The 24177-nt window shown below is 49.8% G+C and overlaps 1 protein-coding gene and 1 long non-coding RNA gene across 2 annotated transcripts in view; both read right to left on the reverse strand.

Annotated features, from left to right (window-relative positions):
- The window catches only part of LOC310826287, a 430259-nt gene that overhangs the window by 401441 nt on the left and 4641 nt on the right, over positions 1-24177 (reverse strand). Inside the window, exon 2 of the long non-coding RNA XR_014555679.1 lies at positions 22709-22749. This is a non-coding gene — a long non-coding RNA (uncharacterized lncRNA). The remainder of the gene's footprint in view (positions 1-22708; positions 22750-24177) is intronic.
- GCC1 (GRIP and coiled-coil domain containing 1) overlaps positions 1-24177 on the reverse strand; it is a 451035-nt gene that overhangs the window by 355912 nt on the left and 70946 nt on the right. The gene's annotated exons all lie outside the window — the stretch shown is intronic.

Genomic DNA, 24177 nt, shown 5'->3' on the forward strand with positions numbered 1-24177 from the left:
GACACAGAATGGACCTGTGCCTCCATGGACAGCTGTGAGTCCAGAATGATGCCCAGGCTGCGCACCTGATCCTTCAGGGGCACAGTTACCCCATTCAGGACCAGGGAGTCCCCCCCCCCCCACTCCTGCCCCCTGTCTCCCCCAAAACAGCACTTCTCTCTTGTCAGGATTCAACCTCAATGCATTAGCCGCCATCCATCCTCCAACCGCCTCCAGACACTCACACAGGACCTTCACCGCCTTCACTGGTTCCGATTTGAAAGAGAGGTAGAGCTGGGTATCATCTGCATCAAGGAACCATCAAGGAACTGCACCCTCGGAGAGTATCCCAGGAGTGTTCATTTTTCACATCTGAAGTCCTCGACCCCCCCCCCCACATGCCAGCAAAAGGGGCCATGGAAGGCAGAAGCAGGATCCGTGCGGGATTCCGATATTTCAGAGGGAAATGCGCCACCTGCTGGCCTCCAGACCAGCCAGAAAGCCGGAGGAAAGAGCAGGAAGGGGGTGAATCTGGGCCCTCAGAATCTGGGGGCCGAACCGGCGACCCAGAAGCCACCACGACAGGCTCCCCTCCCCCCAGTGAAGGATGGGCATGCAGAGGAGCCTGTGGTCAGAGGCTCCCTGCCGCTTGGATCCAGCACCCTCAGCTTTTATCCGAGTGATTCAGCATGGAGGAAGGCAGATTAATTTCTGGCACCCGTTTATATCCTGGTTTGGAGCGCACAGTAGTCAGCTTTCAGCTTACATATTAGAATTAAATTGCAGGCGTAAGCAGCCAGGATGCAGCCAGCTCAGAAGCCAATGATTAGCAAGTCTCTCGAGAGATCAGCATGCTCTCAAGCAAGACATGTGCGCAGCATCCCAGGCTGAAGGACCAAGCCACCTGTCATTAAAGCGCGGTTAGCAAAAAAATATCAGGGCATACCTCTGCTGCGCGGTCCCCGTCCAATTAATCCTGTCACTTCCAAGCACTTCCTTTTCCCAGGGAAAAGTCCCTCCTGCCTCCGCCACCTCTAGCCGGGGCAAGAGCATCTATCTACAGGCCAAAGAGAAGGAAGGCCTGGCGCTGGGGGGCTGCCATCCCCACATTTGTGGACTTCGACTCCATGTGTGTCCGCGCGCTCCTCGCAGTGGCCTTTATGGGTTTGTGGAGACCCAGAGAAGCTGAAGATTCAGGACAGAGAAAAAGTCCTTCTTAAAACTGTGGAACTCCCTGCTGCAGGGCACATTGGGGACCATCAACAGGGATGGCTTAAAAAGAGGATTGGACAAATTCATGGGGGAGGAGAGGGCTATTGAAGGCAGCTAGCCAGGGTTTCTCTGCTCTGCCTCCACAGCTGGAAGCAGCAATGTTGATGGATGCCAGTTGCTGGAAACCACAGGATGGACGAGGGGTCTTGTGTTCGAATCCTGATCGCTGGTTTCCCAGAAGCAGCATCTGTTTGGCCACTGTGAGAACAGGATGCTGGACTAGATCAGGCCACTGGCTGGATGCAGAAGGCTCTCTTTATGTCTGTTTGGATTGCAGGAAACGGTTTTGGTCTCCTCGTTCCACGTGGGGTTTGAGGATTATGCTGGGCTGTTTGGCAAACTGGCTATTTTCAGGTTTGAAGGATTTGGAATGTTTTGAATTGTGATTCTCTACCATTATAGGTTGTTGTTCGATTTGCATGCTTTGTGGAGATTCTTTTTACTAAAGAAGCAGGATTATGACAATAAATGAAGACCATTTCTATACTGCCTAATACAGGAAATATCTCTAAGCAGTGTGCATCCAATTAAAAAAGCAGAAATACTTATGAAAAAACCAACAATATTCATACAGATTAATGCAATGCTAATAAGATACACACTTTTACCAGTACTGTAACTGAACACAACTCCTTCTCTTTCTAACCCCCCTCCCTACTGAATGCCTCTCAGCCTCCTGGCTCTCATCCAGGGCTCAAACTCAGATCACTCCAAAATCTCCCATAGCAAAGATGGTCCCCTGAAACTGCTGACTTCATCCTACTTACCTGATGGGCTAAACATCACTAATAATAATAATAATAATAATAATAATAATAATAATAATACCCCTCCCATCTGGCTGGGTTTCCCCCAGCCACTCTGGGTGGCTCCCAACAGAATACTGTATTAAAACCACAATAAAACATCAAACATTAAAAACTTCCCTAAGCAGGGCTGCCTTCAGATGTCTTCTAAAAGTCACATAGTTGTTTATTTCTTTGACATCTGGTGGGAGGGCGTTCCACAGGGCGGGTGCCACCACCGAGAAGGCCCTCTGCCTGGTTCCATGAAACTTGGCTTCTTGCAGTGAGGGAACCGCCAGAAGGCCCTCAGAGCTGGACATCAGTGTCCGGGCAGAATGATGGGGCTGGAGACGCTCCTTCAGGTCTACTGGGCCTTTGAGGCCATTTAGGGCTTTCAAGTCAGCACCAACCCTTTGAATTGTGCTCAGAAATGTCCTGGGAGCCAATGTAGGTCTTTCAAGACTGGTGTTACGTGGTCTCAGCGACTGCTCCCAGCCACCAGTCTAGCTGCTGCATTCTGGATTAGTTGTAGTTTCCGGGTCACCTTCAAAGGCAGCCCCACGTAGAGCGCATGGTAGTAGCCCCCACCCCAGTGGCTCCTCCGAGGGATGACCCAAAGGGACAATAGCCTCTGACGGTGACAAGAGGGCTTTCTTCTATGGGCCAGCGTCTGAGAGAAAGTCCTCTGGCTTTGCAGAGCTGTGTTCTGTCCAGATCAATCCACTGAATTCCACACCCCAGGACTAGGCTGTGGGGGGCATGGGGAAGCCTGATCTCCTGCTGAGTGCAAATTGACAATAAAACTGCTGGCATCATGATTGCACAAGCACATTTGGACTTCTGTGCACGGTTCTGGCCACCTCACCTCGGAAAGGGTAAGGCAGAGTTGCAAAAGGCTCGGAAGAGGGCAGCCAGAATGGTCAGGGGGACGGAGAAACTGCCCTGTGAAGACAGGTTGCAGCACCTGGGGTTTTTTGAGTTTGGAGGCAAGTAAGGGGCAACATGGGGACGCGGGTGGCGCTGTGGGTTAAACCACAGAGCCTAGGACTTGCCGATCAGAAGGTCGGCAGTTCGAATCCCCGCGACGGGGTGAGCTCCCATTGCTCGGTCCCTGCTCCTGCCAACCTAGCAGTTTGAAAGCATGTCAAAGTGCAAGTAGATAAATAGGTACCACTCCGGCGGGAAGGTAAACGGAATTTCCGTGCGCTGCTCTGGTTCTCCAGAAGCAGCTTAGTCATGCTGGCCACATGAGCTGTACGCCGGCTCCCTTGGCCAATAAAGCGAGATGAGCGCCGCAACCCCAGAGTCGGTCACAACTGGACCTAATGGTCAGGGGTCCCTTTACCTTTACCTCTAAGGGGCAACATGATCAAAGTTTATTAAAAGTATACCTGGCGAGGAGAAAGAGGATGGAAAAACACTTTTCTCCCTCTCTCATTGTGGGATGTAGCCAGTGCTGGATTTACGTATAAGCTAAACAAGCTAGAGTTTAGGGCCACACTCTCTTGGGGGCCCCCAAATAAGTTAAAGGGGAAAAAACTGGATGTACATTTCCAAAATAGAAGATAAAAGACAAATAAAATAAAACCTACATACAGCAAGAGTGTTTTTCAGTGTATTTCAGTTCAGCAGTTCACAACTGGAGGCAGCAATTCTGAATCTCAGTTGCTAGAAACCCCAGGAGGAGAGAGGGCTCTTGTGTGCGAATCCTGCTTGTGGGTGCCCCTTAGGGTGTCTGGTTGGCCACTGTGAGAACAGCAGGCTGAACTAGATGGGCTCCTGGCCTGATCCTGCAGATGCTTTGTTAGATTTGTCTGCAAACTTGCAGAGGGCAGGAAACTCCCACTTCAGAAACTGGGAAATCTTTTCTGAAAGGCAAAGCCAGACTCATTTGGCTGAAGGTCGGATTCAGGACATCCACCCAAGTGAGGAGGACACACAGCCCTCTAATGTCAGATGTAATAGGAGTCCGTGGGAAAGAGGGGTGAACCCAGAGGCCTCCAGCCTCCTCCACAGACAGGGACCAGGATGATGGCGCTTGGCGGAGGGCAGTGGGCAGCCTCTGCCGCCTTATGGGATGGGCAGTCAGTGAGGCTCTGCCTCTGTTGCGCAGGAGCTGGAGACAGGAGGAAGGAACAGCCCAGCGACTCACCCACCAATAGCAGGAAGGGGAAACGTGGAATAGATTGACTAGAATTAAAAACTAAATGGAAATAAATTACATTCAATTGGCAACTTTCGGGACTAAATTATTGCATGGTGCTCAAATTACATACAAAGGAATCAGTGTCTGGTAATTAACGCCTTTCATTAATGGTATATCATTTAAGCCTGCCGTCTGTTTCAGCTCTTGATGTGATTAAAGACACGTAGGATGAATGGGCTCCTGGAAACGACAACTGGTGAAGCCCTTGGAAGTGTCTGCCCCACTCAGGCAGAGAGCCACTCCAGCTCGGCCGTGGGGAGGATGGGGACCTGATGGAGGAGATATCCTCTGCAGGGCCAGCCATCAGCCCTGACTGTTGAACATGCTGGTTGGAGCTGATGGGAACTGGACAGGTCCCACTGGGAGTCCTTTGTCCAACTCTGGGCACCACAATTTAAGAAGGATGTTGACAAGCTGGAAGGTGTGCAGAGGAGGGCAGCCAATATGGTCAAGGGTCTGGAGACCAAGCCTGATGAGGAACAGTTGAAGGAGCTGGGCAAGTTTAGCCTGGAGAAGAAAGGACAGCCATCTTCACATATCTCAAGGGCTGTCCCATGGATGATGGAGCAAGCTTGCTTTCTTCTGCTCCGGAGGGCAGGACTCGGACCAATGGCTTCAAAAGAACATTCCAATTTAACATCAGGAAGAACACCAGGGAAATGAGCTCAATTCTTGGACCAGCTCTGAGCATGCAAGCATTTGAGTTTCCCAGGAAGCAAACAGGCTCTTAAATCAGTCAAAAACAATTTTTTATTGAATTGTTACGCTGCCTTATCGGAATACCTCAAGGTGGCCTGCAGGAAGAAAGGCAAATGTTAACTTTGTATGGCAGCATCATAAAGATAAAAGCACCATCCATCTCACTTGAAACCAGAAACTGAGAGGCAAGACATGGAAGAAGGGACAGAGGAAGCAGCTGCCTTATCCTGAGCCCAGTCGCAGGGATTCATCTAGCTCAGTATTGTCTACTCTGACAGCCAGCATCAGCTCTCCAGGGTTCCAGGCAGGGAGCCTCTCCGTGAAGATTCTGGGAATTAAACCTTCTGCATGCAGAGCAGGTGTCCTTTGGCTGAGCTTTGGTCCTTCCAGCTAGGAACCCAGGAGGTTGCCTGGTCCATCCAGATAGAGACCCACGTTGAATGCTGGGAATGCTCAGTGGGGAATGAACACTTGGGGGGAGTCATGCCAGAAAGCCACACATTTTGGTATGTGCTACTTTGTGCTCAGGGATGTGGGTGGCGCTGTGGGTTAAACCACAGAGCCTAGGACTTGCTGATCAGAAGGTTGGCGGTTCAAATCCCCACGACGGGGTGAGCTCCCGTTGCTTGGTCCCTGCTCCTGCCAACCTAGCAGTTCGAAAGCACATCAAAGTGCAAGTAGATAAATAGGTACCGCTCCAGCGGGAAGGTAAACGGCGTTTCCATGCACTGCTCTAGACATGTGGTTTATATACTTAATGTATGTGTGTTTCGCTTCTGCAATTATTAATGCGGGTGGCACTGTGGGTTAAACCACTGAGCCTAGGGCTTGCGGATTGGAAGGTCGGTGGTTCGAATCCCAGCAATGACGGGGTGAGCTCCCATTGCTCGGTCCCTGCTCCTGCCCACCTAGCAGTTCGAAAGCACATCAAAGTGCAAATAGATAAATAAGTACCACTCTGGTGGGAAGGTAAACAGCGTTTCCGTGCGCTGCTCTGGTTCGCCAGAAGTGGCTTAGTCCTGCTGGCCACATGACCCGGAAGCTGCACGCCGGCTCCCTCGGGCAATAAAGCGAGATGAGTGCCGCAACCCCAGAGTCGGACACGACTGGACCTAATGTTCAGGGGTCCCTTTACCTTTACCTTTACTTTGTGCTCATGGGCTTCCTTGGGGCATCTGCCTGGCTTCTTCTGCCCTTGATGGACCCACCATGGCCTGCTCTGTTCGACATGGCCAATGGCACCCAAAATAGCCACTGTATTTTGACTGCATGGCTGCTAATAGAGGGTCATTGGTCTCTACCCTGCGATCTACAGAAGAGCCTTGGCTCTGTGGCAGAGTATCTGCTTGCATGTAGAAGGCCCCAGCTTCAAGCCCACCTTGGGGCCAGTTTACCTGCAACATCACCTTGCCCCACAGGTGCCCCCTCAAACTGCTTTCATCAGCAGAACTGGGGCTGTTACAGGTGCCAGGCATCATACCCATTCCACAATGGTAAGAACTCAGTCTTTTAAAGTGTGGCAGCATCTCTGGAACTCCCTGCCTGTGGACACCAGGCAGCGGCCTTCGCTGTACTCTTCTCAGTGCCTGCCAGAAACATTCTTGTGTAGAAGAGCCTGCCCAGGTGCTTAGAAAGTGGATGCGAGTTTTCATCTGCTTTTAGTTTAAAAGCAGATCTTACCCTTTCAGGGTTTTAAAGAGTTGGTTTTTTTAACTGATAAGTGGAGGAATAATGGAGAACGATGGGAGGTTGGGTGCAGGTGAGCTGTGCGTGAGCAAGCTGGCAAGCAGATGCCCCTTTTGTCTTTTTTTCCTTTTTCCCCCTTTTTTTTCTTTTTCTTTTTTCAGATGCCCCTTTTGTTAGCAGAAGTCAACAACTGGAAACAGTAGTGAAACCACTCTGAACATGACGTATTTCCATCTAAGCACATTTCCAGCATTAGCGAATACATGTGTTAGCAGGTGTTTCCCTAAAATGTTCCCTGATACTTGATTACATCTGCATCATGCTCCAGCCAAGCGTTATGTCTAGTAACCAAATCTGTGAGAGGACAAACGGCCAGGGAAAAAACCCCGCTTGCTAGCCAAGAGGCAGGAGTTCAGGGAGCGTGGGCGCAAGGCTCCTTGGCACACTGTTGCATGCCAGGTGCGAGGTGTGCCTCAGCACAAGCAGAACATTACCTCCATATCTCCAAAAGGTCAGGGCGAAACCCTGTCTTCTGGCCAAGAGGCGAGAGTTCAGGGAGTGTGGGCACAAGGCTCCTTGGCACACCGTTGCATGCCAGTTGAATCTCAAAGCAGAGCTGGGAGAGGCTCCTGTCTGCTGCCAGTCAGTGCAGACAATACTGGGTTCAATGGACCAATGGGCTGACTCAGTGTAAGGCAGCTTCCTCAGTTCCCAGCTCAGCTCTGACCACTTATTGAGGAACCGGGATGAGCTGAAATGCTGACTGGCTGAAGGCTCAGGGGAGGCCAAAGTCTGAGGCCTGTGTCTCTGTGGCGGGTGCAAAGGCCCCCAGTTAGATCCCCACCCTGGCCTCTCCTCTGCCTCATCGGTCACTGGGGATTCAAGACAAGACGGGCCTTTAGTCTGACCAGGGCAGCCAAGCTTCTTCTGACCGTCTTCCCTCATCCTTCTAAGGCAATACAGAGTGACACGCTCTCGGCAGGTTTACTGGATTTTGTGTTCCATTTCTGCCGGTGCTTGGAAACTGGAGCCGTAGCTGGCGATTTCCCACAGCTGATAGTGTTATGTTGTGATTTTGTGGGTTCTGTTGCTGCAAATTTAATTCCTTTCCTGCCTCAGCCTTCACTGGTGTCCAATTCAATCACCTGTGGCCATTTCATGGTCCAGGCGAACATTTCTCTCGGCCAGATCTATATCAGGTTAAGCCCCAGAGATCCGGGGTCCTGCTGGGGGGCAGCCTCTTCCAAGCTCACATGCTCAACGCTCCCCCAGGCATCCCAACCCGGTACAAAGATGAAGGGATCCCCTGGCAGAGGGTTGTACCATCACAGGGACCCTAAAGCACCTTCTAGTCCAGCTCCCTGCAATGCAGAAATTGCAGCTAAAGCATCCGTTTGACCTCCATTTAAAAACATCCAGCGAAGGAGATGGCAAGAGCCGTTCAAGCTCTTGCACCAACGAGCAGCTCTCACGCCAGCTCTTGCACAAATGTTTCGGGGGGGGGGGGGGGCTTGTCCCGCTTTTGTTACGCCCCTCCAGATGGCAACGATGCCGTGATTTTGAGGAAGCATCTCAGGGCAACTAATAAAGCGGAATCGCTGCAAGCTGTTGGACTAAAAGGACACCTTCCAAATCTCTAAGTCTATGGAGCGACTCCTCTCCGAAGAACCTCTGCAACATTGGGGGACTTTTTAGTTTAGAGAAAAGGTGAGGAAGAGGCGACACGAAGGAAGTGAATAGAATTATGCCTGGTGCGGAGGGAGCGGGTGGAGAAAGCTTTTCCTCCCTCTCACGTCACGCCAGAATTCGCAGGCATCCAATGAAGCCGAATTTTGGAAGAATAAAAGAAAGTCCTTCTTCACGCAGCACAGAATTAACCTGTGGAACTCCTTCCCACAGGAGGGATATGGCTATCTAAGAGCCACGAATGCTCTGCTCTGCCTCAGTTGCTCAAGGCAGCAAAGCTTTGGAATACCAGCTTCTACAGGGCTCTTGTGCTCTAATCCTGCTTCCTGGTTTCCCATAATACTAGTCATTTGGTTGGCCACCGCTGGACTAGATGGGCCACTGGGCCTGATCCGGCAGGCTCTTCTTGGGTTATTATGATTCCATTATGTGCCAAGGGTCAAGTCTGAACCCACTGCTAACACACCATCACTAGTTACAGGTAGGTAGCCTTGTTGGTCTGCTGTAGTCGAAACAAAATTTAAAAATTCCTTTTTTGTTATTGGTTTGTTCTTGGTATGAGCTTTCGTGTGCATGCACACTTCTTCAGATACACTGAAACAGAAGTCACCAGACCCTGATATCTAGTGAGAGGGTGGGGAGGGGTATTACTCAGAAGGGTGGGGGGAATGGGTGATGGGCTGATAGGTGTGCTAAACCTGTCGATGACTGTTAAGGACTGCAATTGGTCTTACAGGGAAAAGCAAGGGGTGAGATGGCTAAAAGCTATCAGCCAATCACCCATTCCCACCACCCTTCTGAGTAATACCCCTCCCCACCCTATCACTATATACAGTGGTACCTCGGGTTAAGTACTTAATTTGTTCCGGAGGTCCGTTCTTAACTTGAAACTGTTCTTAACCTGAAGCACCACTTTAGCTAATGGGGCCTCCTGCTGCCGCCGTGCCGCCAGAGCACGATTTCTGTTCTCATCCTGAGGCAAAGTTCTTAACCCGAGGTACTATTTCTGGGTTAGAGGAGTCTGTAACCTGAAGCGTATGTAACCTGAAGCATATGTAACCCGAGGTACCACTGTATAAGGGTCTGGTGACTTCTGTTTCAGTGTATCTGAAGAAGTGTGCATGCACACGAAAGCTCATACCAAGAGCAAACTTAGTTTGTCTCCAAGGTGCTACTGGAATGATTTTTTTTTTATTTTGCACCATCCCTAGGTCAGCGATTCTTTGCAGAATACACCCGTGGGGCTACCAGGAACGGCACCTCTGCCCCCAGTCTGGAGGAGCCCTGAAAGACAGTTGGGTTAGTCCTTCGGGGAGCCCACAAACCCCACTCGCCGCGCATTGGGGCTCCGTGCCAGCCTCGCTGCGCCCCTCCCCCCCCTTTGCAGCCTCGCCCAGCCCAGGCAAGCTGACAGAGGGAGTCCCTCCCGAGGAATTTCGAGAGAGCAGAAGGAGCCCGGCGAGAGTCGGCGCAGGTGCCTCTCAGATGAAGCAATTAATTGACAGAACAATTAGAGCTATATTTAGCCTGTTTGCACACAACAAACACGCGGAGATGAAAGGCGAACAATGCACAATGGCGGCAATTAACATTTCCTTCCACTTAACAGCTGCAGAAATTAGGGTCTCGCGGAGAAGAAAGTCGCCGCGCAGCTTCCTCGCGGCTCCCCGGATCTTGCACGCGGCGTCTCCATCCGAGCTCCAAATCAAGGAGGGTCCCACCTGCCGAAGGAGACCGTGCAGTTTAAGCGACAGCTGACACATTCAGAGGGAACAGACGGCAGGCTCCGCTTCTAAGGGAGAGGCTCCTTTTGATATGCAGACCCCCCCAAGATGCACAGGGGCCCCCCTCCCCAGCTTACAAATTAGCGGAACAATATTTGAAAAGCCACTACAAACCACACCCGATTTGCAATTTACGGGAAGCTGCATGCTTGAAAGTGATCGCCGCTGCAGTGCTCGCTCAACGTCCTGCGAAGGGAGGCTCTTGGAGGAAAGAGGCCCTCCAGTCAAAGAATTGTAGAGCTGGAAGGGACCCCTGAGGGCCATCTAGTCCAGCCCCCTGCAATGCAGGAATCACAGCACATCACTGGCAGGTGGACACTCAACCTCTGCTTAAGAAAGTGAGGAGGAATTAAAGAACCTTTGAATGAGGGTGAGAGAGGAGAGCGCAAAATATGGTCTGAAGCTCAACATCAAAAAAACAAAGATCATGGCCACTGGTCCCATCACCTCCTGGCAAATAGATGGGGAAGAAATGGAGGCAGTGAGAGATTTTACTTTCTTGGACTCCATGATCACTGCAGATGGTGACAGCAGCCACGAAATTAAAAGATGCCTGCTTCTTGGGAGAAAAGCAATGACAAACCTAGGCAGCATCTTAAAAAGCAGAGACAAAGTGTTGGTGCTGACCTTTAAAACCCTAAACGGCCTCGGTCCAGTATACCTGAAGGAGCGTCTCCACCCCCATCATTCTGCCCGGACGCTGAGGTCCAGCTCCGAGGGCCTTCTAGCGGTTCCCTCATTGCAAGAAGTGAGGCTACAGGGAACCAGGCAGAGGGCCTTCTCGGTAGTGGCGCCCGCCCTGTGGAACGCCCTTCCAGCAGATGTCAAAGCGATAAACAACTACCTGACATTCAGAAGACATCTTAAGGCAGCCCTGTTCAGGGAAGTTTTTAACGTGTGATATTTTACTGTATTTTTGGTTTTTATGGAAGCCGCCCAGAGTGGCTGGGGAGGCCCAGCCAGATGGGCGGGGTATAAATAATAAATTATTATTATTATTATTATTGCCAACAAAGGTCCGTATAGTTCAAGCTATGGTTTTCCCAGTAGTGATGTATGGAAGTGAGAGCTGGACCATAAAGAAGACTGATCGCCGAAGAATTGATGCTTTTGAATTCTGGTGCTGGAGGAGACTCTTGAGAGTCCCATGGACTGCAAGAAGATCAAACCTCTCCATTCTGAAGGAAATCAGCCCTGAGTGCTCATTGGAAGGACAGATCCTGAAGCTGAGACTCCAATACTTTGGCCACCTCCTGAGAAGAGAAGACTCCCTGGAAAAGACCCTGATGTTGGGAAAGATGGAGGGCACAAGGAGAAGGGGACGACAGTGGACGAGATGGTGGGACAGTGTTCTCGAAGCTACCAGCATGAGGGAGGCAGTGGAAGACAGGAGTGCCTGGCGTGCTCTGGTCCAGGGGGTCACGAAGAGTCGGACATGACTAAATGACTGAAGAACAACAACAACAAAGAACCTGCAAGGAAGACCTTTCCCAGCACCTTCCAAGGTCACAGAATCATAGAAGGTGGGCTTGGAAGAGTCTCCCAAGGGAACCCTAAATGAGGTTTATTTGTTGGGATGTGAACAGATGCTAGGAGAGGTTATATTTATTAGACATTATCCTTCCTTCCTCATGTTTGTCAGTTCAGCAGAGGGCCCACAACTGAGGTGGTCGATACCGCGTGCAAGTGACGTCGGCATGCACACGCCATGCTGACACTATGCACACACATCATTTTATTTAATTTATTGTATACTGGCATATATCTAATCAAAATAAAAACAACAACCCAATAACACCCCCCCCCAAAAAGCGCCACATTTTAAGAAGAAGAGGAGTTTGGATTTGATATCCCGCTTGAGACTACCCGAAGGAGTCTCAAAAGGGCTCACAATCTCCTTTCCCTTCCTCCCCCACAGCAAACACTCTGTGAGGTGAGTGGGGCTGAGAGACTTCAGAGAAGTGTGACTGGCCCAAGGTCACCCAGCAGCTGCATGTGGAGGAGCGGAGACGCGAACCCAGTTCCCCAGATTACGAGTCTATCACTCTTAACCACTACACCACACTGGCAAAAGGACATAGGATGTCAATCAAATCAACCTGGATAAAAAGGAATGTTTTTGCCTGGTGCATAAAGGTGTATAATGAAGGCGCCAGGCAAATTTCCTTGGCGAGAGCATTTCACAACAGGGAGCCACTGCAGAGAAGGCCCTGTTCTCGTGTTGCCACCTCTGGACCTCTTGAGGAGACACACGAAGGAGGGCCTTAGGAGATGGTATTAGGGTCCGGGTAGGTTCAGATGGAAAGAGGCGGTCCTTGAGGTATTGCGGTCCTGAGCCATTTCAGGCTTCACAGGTCAAAACCAGCACTTTGAATTGGGCCCGGAAACTAATCGGTAAGCAGTATCTGAAGAAGTGTGCATGCACACGAAAGCTCATACCAAGAACTAACTTAGTTGGTCTTTAAGGTGCTACTGGAAGGAATTTTTTTTGTTTTGACTATGGCAGACCAACACGGCTACCTATCTGTAACGGGTAAGCAGTGCAGTCAGACCAGAGTTGGTGTAAGATGCTCAAACTGTCTTGCTCTGGTGAGCAACCTGGCTGCTGAATTCTGCACCAGCTGAAGTTTCCGAACTGTCTTCAGAGGCAGCCCTACATGTAACGCATTGCAGTAGTCTAACCTTGAGGTTACCAGAGCCTAGACAACAGTAGTTAGGCTGTCCCTGGGCGGAGCTGGGCCACCAGCCAAAGCTGATGGAAGGCACTCCAGGCCACTGAGGATGTGCGCACATGGTACAATGTTCTGACATGTCCCACGCATGCTGCCATATAACCCACAAAACACAGTAGGACTTTGTGAGACAAACACATAAAAACTAAGCTGAACCATGAGTTCTTGCACTAAGAGAGGAAGTCCAGACTTTTCTCCATCCACGTTCTCCTGGGCGTGGATCATTCTACAGACCTCCATCTTGTCGCCTCAAAACTGAAGAGTCTCAGGCGCCGCAGCCTTCTTTGCCGGAGGCAGGAGGGAGAGGCCGGCCACCTTCTCCTTTATTGCCAGTGTACTGCTTGCTGGTACAGATTACAGAAATTGCAGATAATAGACCCCAAAGTAATTACTGGCTGACCTCTGCTCCCCTGGCTTAGTCAGCAGCGCTGAGCTCGCCTCTTCTCTCCGGCTGCTGCTGCTGCTGCAGATCCCAGGCTTACTCTGTCATTATCCAACGGCGGGAGCAGCAGTGACAGGCGGCTTCATTACGAGGCTCTGAGAGGGCCTGCGGCAAGCCACTGCCCCCGAGAGACGCAGCCAGGCCGGAAGTTGTTAGCAGGCTTGCTCCCCTTTGCGCCAGAGCCCAGCCTCAGACGCTTTCAAGGAGAGTGAAGAGAACAAGCAATGCTCTGGATCACAGCCCCCTGCAAGACTGGGGGGCTTGGGGATAGGGAGGCACTCAGCACATGCTCAGAGACTTTCTCTTTCCCCAAAGCGTCACAGAAATCAGTCTACAAGGACTTTTGAGCTGGGTATGAAGTAGCCGCCTTTCAACAAATAACCCTCAAAGGGTGACAGCAAACTCCTGAATTGCAAGGCGTAAAGAGTAAAGATGTATGGAAGTGAGAGCTGGACCATCAAGAAGGCTGATTGCCAAAGAATGGATGCTTTTGAATTCTGGTGCTGGAGGAGACTCCTGAGAGTCCCATGGACTGAAAGAAGATCAAACCTCTTCATTCTGAAGGAAATCAGCCCTGAGTGCTCACTGGAAGGACAGATCCTGAAGCTGAGGCTCCAAGACTTTGGCCACCTCATGAGAAGAGAAGACTCCCTGGAAAAGACCCTGATGTTGGGAAAGATGGAGGGCACAAGGAGAAGGGGACGGCAGAGGACGAGATGGTTGGACAGTGTTCTTGAAGCTACCAGCATGAGGGAGGCAGTGGAAGACAGGAGGGTCTGGCGTGCTCTGGTCCAGGGGGTCACGAAGAGGCGGACTCGACAAAACAACAACAACAAAAGAGTAAAGAGTTTCAATTCAGTCACCTCTGGCTTGAACTGGGATGGAGGGATTCCTTTCTAAATCATACTTCCTGTGCTAGCTGGCTTACCAATGCCATGAGTTGTGTGTTGTCATCAACAACTGTTAAGGGAGCGGCTGCGGCTACATACCCTCCAAGTGTCCCTATTTTCCAGGGACAGTCCCGGAAGTATGAAAGACACCCTGGCTTCTGATTTGACCCCAGAATGTCCCTATTTTCCCTGCCTGTGCTGCTGCCGCTGTCGCTGAACTCGGAGAGGAGCCCCTTCAACTCTGCGATTCTATGATGGAGACAAGAAAATGAAGGCAGAGGTGGTTTAACCCACCTCCCCTGGTTGTTGTGAGGATGAAAGGGGGAGCAGGGCAATGACGCCGCCACCTTGAGCTCCTTGGGGGAAACGTGTGATAGAAATGTCACCCATTGATTACAGAAGCTGGAAGGGACCCCAAGGGTCATCTAGTCCAGCCCTCTGTAATGGAATCAAAATAGCACCTGCCCCCAGGGAGAGTCGGGCACCTCCTTGTCCTGCAGGGCACGTAGCTGGTTCAGAGCCTGGATTTCTTCCTAAAGACAGGCTGGCTAGACAATCACCTCCAGACCTCTTGCAGTTTTAGCAAGGCACGCTTTGCAATGCATTTCAAATACCCTTGGCTTTCCCTATTAGCCTATCTGACACAGATCATTTGCAGATGCTTAAGTCACGGTGCTCTTTTGCTCTCTCCCCCCACCGCCTTCTCCTTCCAGCTGAATCAAAATTAAGGCTCCAGCAGCTCAGTTAATGCACATTTACCTGGCTCCAGCTCTTCTGCCTTCAAGGACAATAAATTCCCCGTCCTTGCTTTTCCCTGATAGTCCATAAAGTGCATTGGGCTGCAGACCAATTTGTACAAGCCGGGACAACTTCCCTATTACAATAAGGAAGCAAAAATAATTATGACATTCCAAGGGACTTAGGGGCACGTCTGGAGACTTTGGCGGCTCATTGGTCCCTAAGCCCATCTTTTGACAGCTACGTGTAGCAGGTCCTGATGCCTTCAGAACATCTGCCTCAGTGGCCAGTGTGTTCCTGAGATCTCGTGACCAGTTTGTCCCCAGGGAATCTTCTCCCATTCTGCTCCAAGTCTTGCGTCCTTTGCAGGGGGATTAATCACTGCAGGGCCTTCTCTGTGGTGGTGACGCAGCTTTAGATACCTGGGCAGCCTCTTACCTGTGGGGGGGGGGGATTTGCTTTGAGGGTTCAGTATGGAGGCTCAAACCGGATTCCCAATTAGACTTTTTATTCAGTAACGCATCACTGGACAGAGTCCAAAAGAGTCTGTGAGAGAGTTTCCAGCAGCAGCACACATCCCATATAGGGGAAAAAATCATCATATTGGCTGTTTATTCTCTGGGCAACCCACCTTCTGCCAGCCTAGCACCTCACCAGCTCTTTGTCCAACTAGAATCCTTGAGAATGCTTACTTAAATCAAGTATTCCACCAATCTCCCTGTATGTGCAGAGCCTAACCCTTACAGTACCTGGTCATGTTGGAAGATTCCAGTTGGCTTCCAGCGCATCTCTCACACAACTCTCTGGCAATTGTTCTCCTACCTACAGCTGGGAGAGGGGGTGCAGGAAAGGCCCCCTCACTTTGTTGTAGCTCTTGCAACTGAGCTCATTCTTTCGGGATGGCAATGAAGACAATTGAGTAGCTTTGGCCATTGTCTTGCAAAGAAACTTGTCTGTCTAGTTCAGTTACAGAATCCTATTTTAGATTATAACCTCGTTGGGTACAGGACCCCAAGAACTGGGAGGGACTTGGGGCATCATCCAGACTGTCTCCCCCCCCGCCAACCCACAACGTCTTAAACCAATTGGCTATTTGGGGGGCCACGGAGTTCTTCACAGCTCTCCCGTAAATTTCCCAACAGAACTTACTTTGTATGAAAGGAGAAGTCCTTTTTACTTAACACAATTTCCATCAAAGCCAACACAGGGTAAATTGGGTCTCTTATTTAAATTGTCCTCAGCAACGAGGAATGCCTGGTTCTGTGGGGGACGCTTGCGGAGAGAGCATTAACATCCAAATTAACTAGAATATAATCTTCATCAATCTGTTTTATGCCTTCAGGCGGGTTGATAAAATCTATAGAATCCCTAATGAACCAAATTAGAAAAGGAGCAACAATGGTTGAGGGGGGTCCTCCTTGCAAAGAGCCCCAGCCTGACGAAGCAGCTCTAGCCAGAGAGACGGGGGGGGGGGGCTTGCACACTTCTGGTGGCACGTAATGAGGAATGTTCAAAGTCTTCTCCTGCAATAAGAACCGAGGTGCCTGAGACGTTATCAGTCCCATCAACACTCCACCTTGCAAAACAATATTAATTGCATATTTATAGGAATCGTAAGAACGTTATCAGAAGAAATGGTGCAAGTTCTATATAAGATTCAGGCTGACAGGCCTCTGCAGCTGCTTAGCATTTTCTTTGAGGAGCCAGTCATTCTAATGGTTGTTTTATACTTTTTATTTTTTAAATTGTTATTATATTACTGTACACTTGCCTGGTATTTTCAGAAAGGGTGGTATAGAAATGCTTGAATTAATTGATTAATTATCGTATTTATAACCCACCTCAAGGTTGTGTACGTGGTTCTCCCTCTCCCCATATTAATCCTACACAAACCCTAAACCCTAACCCAAAACCCAACCCTAACTCAAAACCCAATCCCAATCCCTACCCCTACCCCTACCCCTACCCCTACCCCTACCCCTAACCCCTAACCCCTAACCCCTAACCCCTAACCCTAGCTGAGAGAGGGTGACTGGCCCAAGGTCACCCTGTGAGCCTCATGGCCAAATGGGGGAATTTGTGTGGGAATTTGCAGCCAAAATAACTTTGCATGTTTTGCTAAATAAGGACACTTCCATTCCCTCGACTTATCTGGTGGGAAAAAGAGAAAAGGGTTTAATCTTTCCTGCTTTCTCCTGCCTCAGAACTTAGCTCTCTCTTCCACCAGGCTTCTGAGGCAGGCAGCCTAGTCTCTGCTCAAGGGGAAGACTCCATTTTTGAATCAAGTGCAAGACTTTTGTGTAAGTAAACAATATTTTTATGCTTAATCTACAGTCTGTTGCAGGATTATTTTAATTAAGAGGGGAAAGGGAGAAATCCAGTCTGTTACCACAGTCAGGATAAATTGCAATAAGGCTACACAGCCAAGTCTCAAAGTTTTCACTTTAATGCTGCAAGGGACGGTGTTTTAAACTTTGCTAATTGTTTTAGGTTTAAATGTCCTGCTCACATACATGAGTAGTAGTAGTAGTAGTAGTAGTAGTAATATACCCCATCCATCTGGCTGGGTTTCCCCAGCCAGTCTGGGCAGCTTACAGAAAATATAAAACATAATAAAGCATCAAACATTAAAAACTTCCCTAAACAGGGCTGCCTTCAGATGTCTTCTAAAAAGTCAGATAGTTGTTTATTTCCTTGACATCTGATGGGAGGGTGTTCCACAGGGCGGGCCCCACCACCGAGAAGGCCCTCTGCCTGGTTTCCTGTAGCCTCACTTCTTGCAGTGAAGGAACTGCCAGAAGGCCCTCGGAGCTGGACCTCAGTGTCTGCAGAACGATGGGGATGGAGATGCTCCTTCAGGTATACTGGGCTGAGGCCATTTAGAGCTTTTAAGGTCAGCCCCAACAATAATAGTAATAGTAAATGGTAAAATATATTCTATCCTGCCTATAAAACATCCATCCAACAAATTGAACCCTGGGCTCCCAGATCCTAGTCTGACCACACTGGCTCTTGTAGAATCATAGATGTGTAGAGTTGGAAGGAAACACGAGAATCTCTAGTCCAACTTTCCGCATTGCAGGAATCTTTTGCCCAGTGTTGGTCTCAAGCCTGCAACCTTGAGATTTAGAGTCTCAAACTCTACCAAGTGAGCTAAAATGCAACTCAGTGCTGCTTAATCATAAGGAGGAGGAGGAGTTTGGATTTGATATCCCGCTTTATCACTACCCTAGGGAGTCTCAAAGCGGCTAACATTCTCCCTTCCCTTCCTCCCCCACAACAAACACTCTGTGAGGTGAGTGGGGCTGAGAGACTTCAGAGAAGTGTGACTGGCCCAAGGTCACCCAGCAGCTGCAGGCGGAGGAGCGGAGACGCGAACCCGGTTCCCCAGATTACGAGACTACCGCTCTCAACCACTACACCACACTGGCTCTCTCCTTGAAAGCATGCCTGCCAGTTATACCGTGGTGCCCTTATCCAAATGCACATCTGCTGAGTCTCAACAAGAACACTGTAGAACTGGGGAAGGAGAGGAAATGCCAGTAAAATTAAAGGGGGGCCTGGAGTGTCTTCCTCGTGAGGAAAGGCTGGAGCATCCTTCCCCAGCCTGGTGCCCTCCAAAATTTTTGTCTGGCCACCACAGCCATATGGTGCTAGGGCTGACTGGAGTTGTAGCCCCAAACACCTGGAGGGCACCACGTTGGAGAAGGCTAGGCTAAACCTAAGAGCAGAAGAAGAGCAGATTAAGGCAATGGCCCCTTTGGCCACCCTCCAGTCCTCACAGTGGTCAAACAGATCCCTGTTAGGACTGGACGATATCTGTGATACATCACCAGCTAAACATTGCGTTTTAAAAGGCAGAGACATCACCTTGCCAACAAAGGCCCGTATAGTTAAAGCGATGGTTTTGCCAGTAGTGATGTATGGAAGTGAGAGCTGGACCATAAAGAAGGCTGATTGCTGAAGAATGGATGCTTTTGAATTCTGGTGCTGGAGAAGACTCTGGAGAGTCCCATGGACTGCAAGAAGATCAAACGTATCCATACTGAACGAAATCAGCCCTGAGTCCTCACTGGAAGGACAGATCCTGAAGCTGAGGCCCCAAGACTTTGGCCACCTCCTGAGAAGAGAAGACTCCCTGGAAAAGACCCTGATGTTGGGGGAGATGGAGGGCACAAGGAGAAGGGGACGACAGAGAACGAGATGGTGGGACCGTGTTCTCGAAGCTACAAACATCAGTTTGACCAAACTGCGGGAGGCAGTGGAAGACAGGAGTGCCTGGCGTGCTCTGGTCCAGGGGGTCACGAAGAGGCAGACACAACTAAACGACTCAACAACAACAACAAAACATTGCGATGTACTGATAGATCGCGATGTCTGAAATAAGGATGGAGCTCTGTCAAGGCATTGGTTGCCCTCACTGGTATTCCCACAATTTTTGCCAGCACCTGCACCTGCTCTTTGCTGCCCCTGCATGAGGCCAGGGAGAGCTGAGGTGGAAGAGCTAACAGGGACTGCAGGAATCGAGAGAAGCATTGGCTGGCTTCAAGGTTTCTCCCACATTGTGATTTTTGCATAAGACACACACATACACACAGTGGTACCTCAGGTTACATACGCTTCAGGTTACAGACTCCACTAACCCAGAAATAGTACTTCAGGTTAAGAACTTTGCTTCAGGATGAGAACAGAAATTGTGCTCTGGCGGCGCGGCAGCAGCAGGAGGCCCCATTAGCTAAAGTGGTGCTTCAGGTTAAGATCAGTTTCAGGTTAAGAACGGTCCTCCGGAACGAATTAAGTACTTAACCCGAGGTACCACTGTAATGATTTGCAATATATTGCCAGGTGAAAAATAATGAAACTGATATCATGCTACAGTGGTACCTTGGTTCTCAAACTTAATCCATTCCAGAAGTCCACTCCAAAACCAAAGCGTTCCAAAACCAAGATGCATTTTCCCATAGAAAGCAATGCAACATAGTTTAATCCATTCCAGACTTTAAAAAACAACCCCTAAAACAGCAGTTTGACATTAATTTTACTATCTAATGAGACCACTGATCCATAAAATGAAAGCAATAATGTACTGTACTATAAAATGAATAACAGTATTGCAGATGATAAAAATTAAAATTATTTATTTTTCTTACTTGAGCTGATGATAGTAATTGTTTGGATGGGGGGCTTTTATCCATCTTCACAGTCAATCAATCAATCAAGCAATCAATCAATCAATCAATCAATCAGTAGCTGAACTGGGTTCCACACAGTCACACAAGAAATTAAACGAAAAAGCCTCAAAAACAAAAACGCAAAATAAATAGTGGTACCTTGGTTCTCAAACGTAACCCGTTACGGAAGTCCGTTTGACTTCTGAAATGTTCAGAAACCAAGGCACTGCTTCTGATTGGTGCAGGACCCCTGGAAACAATAGCCAACAACCTCACGGGACGTTCAGATTCTCAAAAACATTTGAAAACCGGAACACTTACTTCCGGGTTTTTGGTGTATGGGAACCAAGGCATTTGAGAACCAAGGTACCATTGTATAAACTTCAAAACCATTTTGGATTATATATCAATATATCGCCTAGCCCTGTATCACAGTGAAGAAGGTCCTGCTGGATGAGGCCAATGGCCCGTCTAGTCCAGCATCCTGAGTCCACAATGGCCAAGCAGATGACTGTGGAAACCCACAAGCAGGACTGGAGCACAAGAGCCATTTCTGCACCCGCCCCCCCCCCCCGTTGGTTTCCAGCAACTGGTAGGCAGAAGCGTTGCTGCTTCCATTTGTGGGATGTGAAACACAAGAGCAGTCAAGGACAACATTCCTAGAGTGAACATGTTTACACATGGGGAGGAATGTTTGTCCAGCCAGCAGGTAAACTTCCTGTTTCCTTCGGGACTGGGACAGACTTCCTCTGCATGTGACTAGAGGTGGGCGTGGCCTCACCTGTGCAGGTAACGACAAAAGCACAGGGCAGGGCAGCCATCTCTCTCTCTGTGACTACTTTCGTCGAAGAAGCAACATCTGCTTAGCCAAAGATGCTCTCTTGGCTTCCAGAGGGACTGTCTCCTTATGAGATAGTTTCCAGGTGTATGTTACTTTTCTAAGCTGAGTCTGCCTTCTGGGATCCTATTGTGAACAAAATGTGAGTGAGTAAACTCTTTTTATACTTTTATAGAAGATTGTGTCGTGTCTTATCTTTTATGAGGGAATAAGGGGAAAATACCAGAACAGTTATTATAGAGGCTTTAGCGAGCCTGAGCAAAAGCATCCACTACAAGTTTAAAAAGGGAAATGTTACTCTGCTAAATTGTGGAACTTGTTAACACAAGTTGGAAAGGCTATAATCAAACAATATATCCTCTCCTGCATCCCTGAACATTCCCACACCACTGTGGAGGCAGAGCAGAGCCCTCCTGGCTAGGAGCCCTCAATAGCCCTCTCCTCCAGCTCAAATTTGTTGAATCCTCTTTTGAAGCCATCCAGGTTGGTGGCCATCACTGCTCCTGTGGCAGTGAGTTCCATAGTTTAACTCTGTGCTGCGTGAAGAAGGACTTTTTTCCTCTGCCCTGAATGCTGCTGCCCTCAGGTCCTGCTTGTGGGCAGGGCTGTCTTAAGCATATGCGGCACCGGGGGGCAAAGATCCACCTGGCGCCCCCCCCCCCGGTTGCCCAGTCCCAGGAGAGCAGGAGGGCGGAGCTGCCTGGCCGCCTCAGCATCTCATTGGCTCAGTTGCCCCCGAATTCTTGGCCCAGAGCCGCCCGTAGCAGAAGAGCCCACCGTGATGCTCTGACCGATGGGCGGCCTCTACCGCGGACTCAACTCTCGGGCCCTAGACTCTCAGCCTGGTGCCCCTGAGAGCCTGGCACCTGGGTGCCGCGCCCCCCAAGCACCTATGGGTAAGACGGCCCTGTTTGTGGGCTTTCCTTCAGCATCCGGCTGGCCACTATGAGAAAGAGGGTGATGGACTAGATGAGCCTTTGACCTACTGGTAATCCAGGAGGACTATGCCCTTCCTTGTTCCTTGTGACTCCTTCTGTATTGGACTGCTTAACTTCCTTGTTCGGTTAACTTTGCATGCCTCCTCCTTCATTTCTCCTTCACTTCCCAGACTCTAAAGCAATATATTTGACTGGATGGTGACCCCACCACCACCACTTGAGGACCTTGCAGCACACAGAGGGAAACTGTCAGGATGGGGCTCAGGCCACTTCTTCCAGGGTGGGGCCACCAGCAGCTATTTAAGGGCTTCCCAGCTGGAGGATGCAGCCCTTAAGACTCAAGAGAATGAGGCCCCTGCATCTCCTTCATCTTCTCAGCCTTGCAGAAGCCAAAGGCTGCAAAATCAGGCAAGAGTCCTCTCACAACCCAGAGGCGGCCATGTTGTGGGTCTTGTCAGCCTACGAAAGCCTTCAGTCAACTTTAGCTTCCTGCTGGGCAACCCCGTCCTGCAAATTCAAGGAAGGACAGTGGTACCTCGGGCTGTGTTACGGAAGGGGGGGGCATGTCTTCTTCACCTTCTTCACTACAATATATCCATTTATTCCCAATTGTCAATGTCAAAGGGAACTAAAATCTATAAAATCCATATCCATAATCCCTCAAGTAAGGTGTCAAGACCCTAATCCTGTCAAAATCACTCTGCCAAACCTTTCCTCCGGGCAATGCCAGGTGACAGACTATGCATACACTCAGGAAGCGCTTATCTGCGCATATTCCCCCCTCCCTCCTCCTTATGTTAATCCGGTGTAGCTCTGCATATTCCCCCTCCCTCCTCCTTATGTTAATCCGGTGTAACCCAACCTCTCCTTAATGTATTCATGATGTAATCTGTGTAACCCAACCTTTCCTTAATGTATTCATGATGTAACTGGGATGTATTTTGCACTGTATTCTGGGACATGGAGGGAGTTTCAAAAGTTCATGTCACCCATTTCTTGGGGTTCAATCTCGTCTTGAACCTGTTGCACAATAAACCTTGGATCTCCGCATTTTGCTCCTGTCCGGCTGAGCTCATTTTCTTCCGCAGGGACCCGCGGACACTTAGTCCGATGAGCTGGGTGGCAGTGTAGCCCCGCACCCAGATGTTAGCCGTAACAGTTGGCGCCCAACGTGGGGCATGCGGTTCTCCCGCGTTGCTGACCGGGGGCCCCGAAATCTTCAGCCGGCACCAGGCCATTTTGCCTGGGAAGATCCTTTGGACCCCCGGCCATCTTCCGGGCGGTAATCGAAAGCCCCAGGAGTTCAGCCGGGGAGCAAAGAGGGATCCAGCCGGCTTATTCATCGATCCCAGGATCATCACAGAAGACGTGTGAGTATAAGGAAAAATCCAGTGCACTGGTGGGAAGGGGGTGGAAATCTCCTGGCAACTGAATTCTCTGCCCTCCTCTCTATCGATCCTTCTTACCTTTCTCTTGGTCCGGTTAGTGAGAGAGACCGTGGACCGCTACTTGACCCAAAAAGGGGGTTCTGAGCTCTATCTCTTTCTCTAACACCCTCCAGCCAGCCGCACCAATTGGGAGCCCGAAAGTAAGACAGAGAGACCCGACTTGAAAGATAGCCGACTCTCCGCAACGGGCATCCCAGTTGAAAGCAAGGGGTTGGAGTTCTCTTTCCGAACTTCCCTAGCGTCCTTGCTAGGGGGCAGGAAGTGGTCTTGCTTTCTATCCCAATCCCAGCCGCACTGGTCGGTGCCACGTAACACGTGTATCGTGCGTGAGCCCGCTTCCAAAAGCAAGGGGGATTTTCAGTTCGAAATTCTATCCAGGGATCACCCGATCTGGCACCGCACGGCACGGGCGTCCAGTAGGGCCCCTTTTCCTGAGATTGTGACGATAGGTAGGAGGTTGCCAGGAGGGATAGCCCATGAGGAATTGGGCGGGATCGGCAGAGTGGAAAAGGACCCCAGGTTATTAAATAGGAAATAGGAAAGGAATAGAAAAAGGAACCGAGTGGGTGAAGCTCGTTAAATTGTTAGGAAGTTGCCAAGCAACAAGGAAAAGGAAAAAAACCCTAAATAGCCCCCTGTACAAGTTACCCAAATCCAAATCAACCCCTCTCTTTCTCCCTTCTCTATCCCCCAAAAAAGAGAAAAAACGACAACAAAAAGCAACAACAACGCATGCATATATAAAGGGGTACCCAGTCAACTAAGCATTGTGAGCCCTGCCAGTTTGGTTAACTGGTGGTGTTTGAAGAGGCAAGGAGGCTCTTAAAACCATGTGGGACCTTCCTACTAATTTCACTTAATGAAGCCAAAGGAAGCAGCCCAA

Source organism: Podarcis gaigeae, assembly GCF_964106915.1.
Source record: "Podarcis gaigeae genome assembly, chromosome: 10".
NCBI lineage: Eukaryota > Metazoa > Chordata > Lepidosauria > Squamata > Lacertidae > Podarcis > Podarcis gaigeae.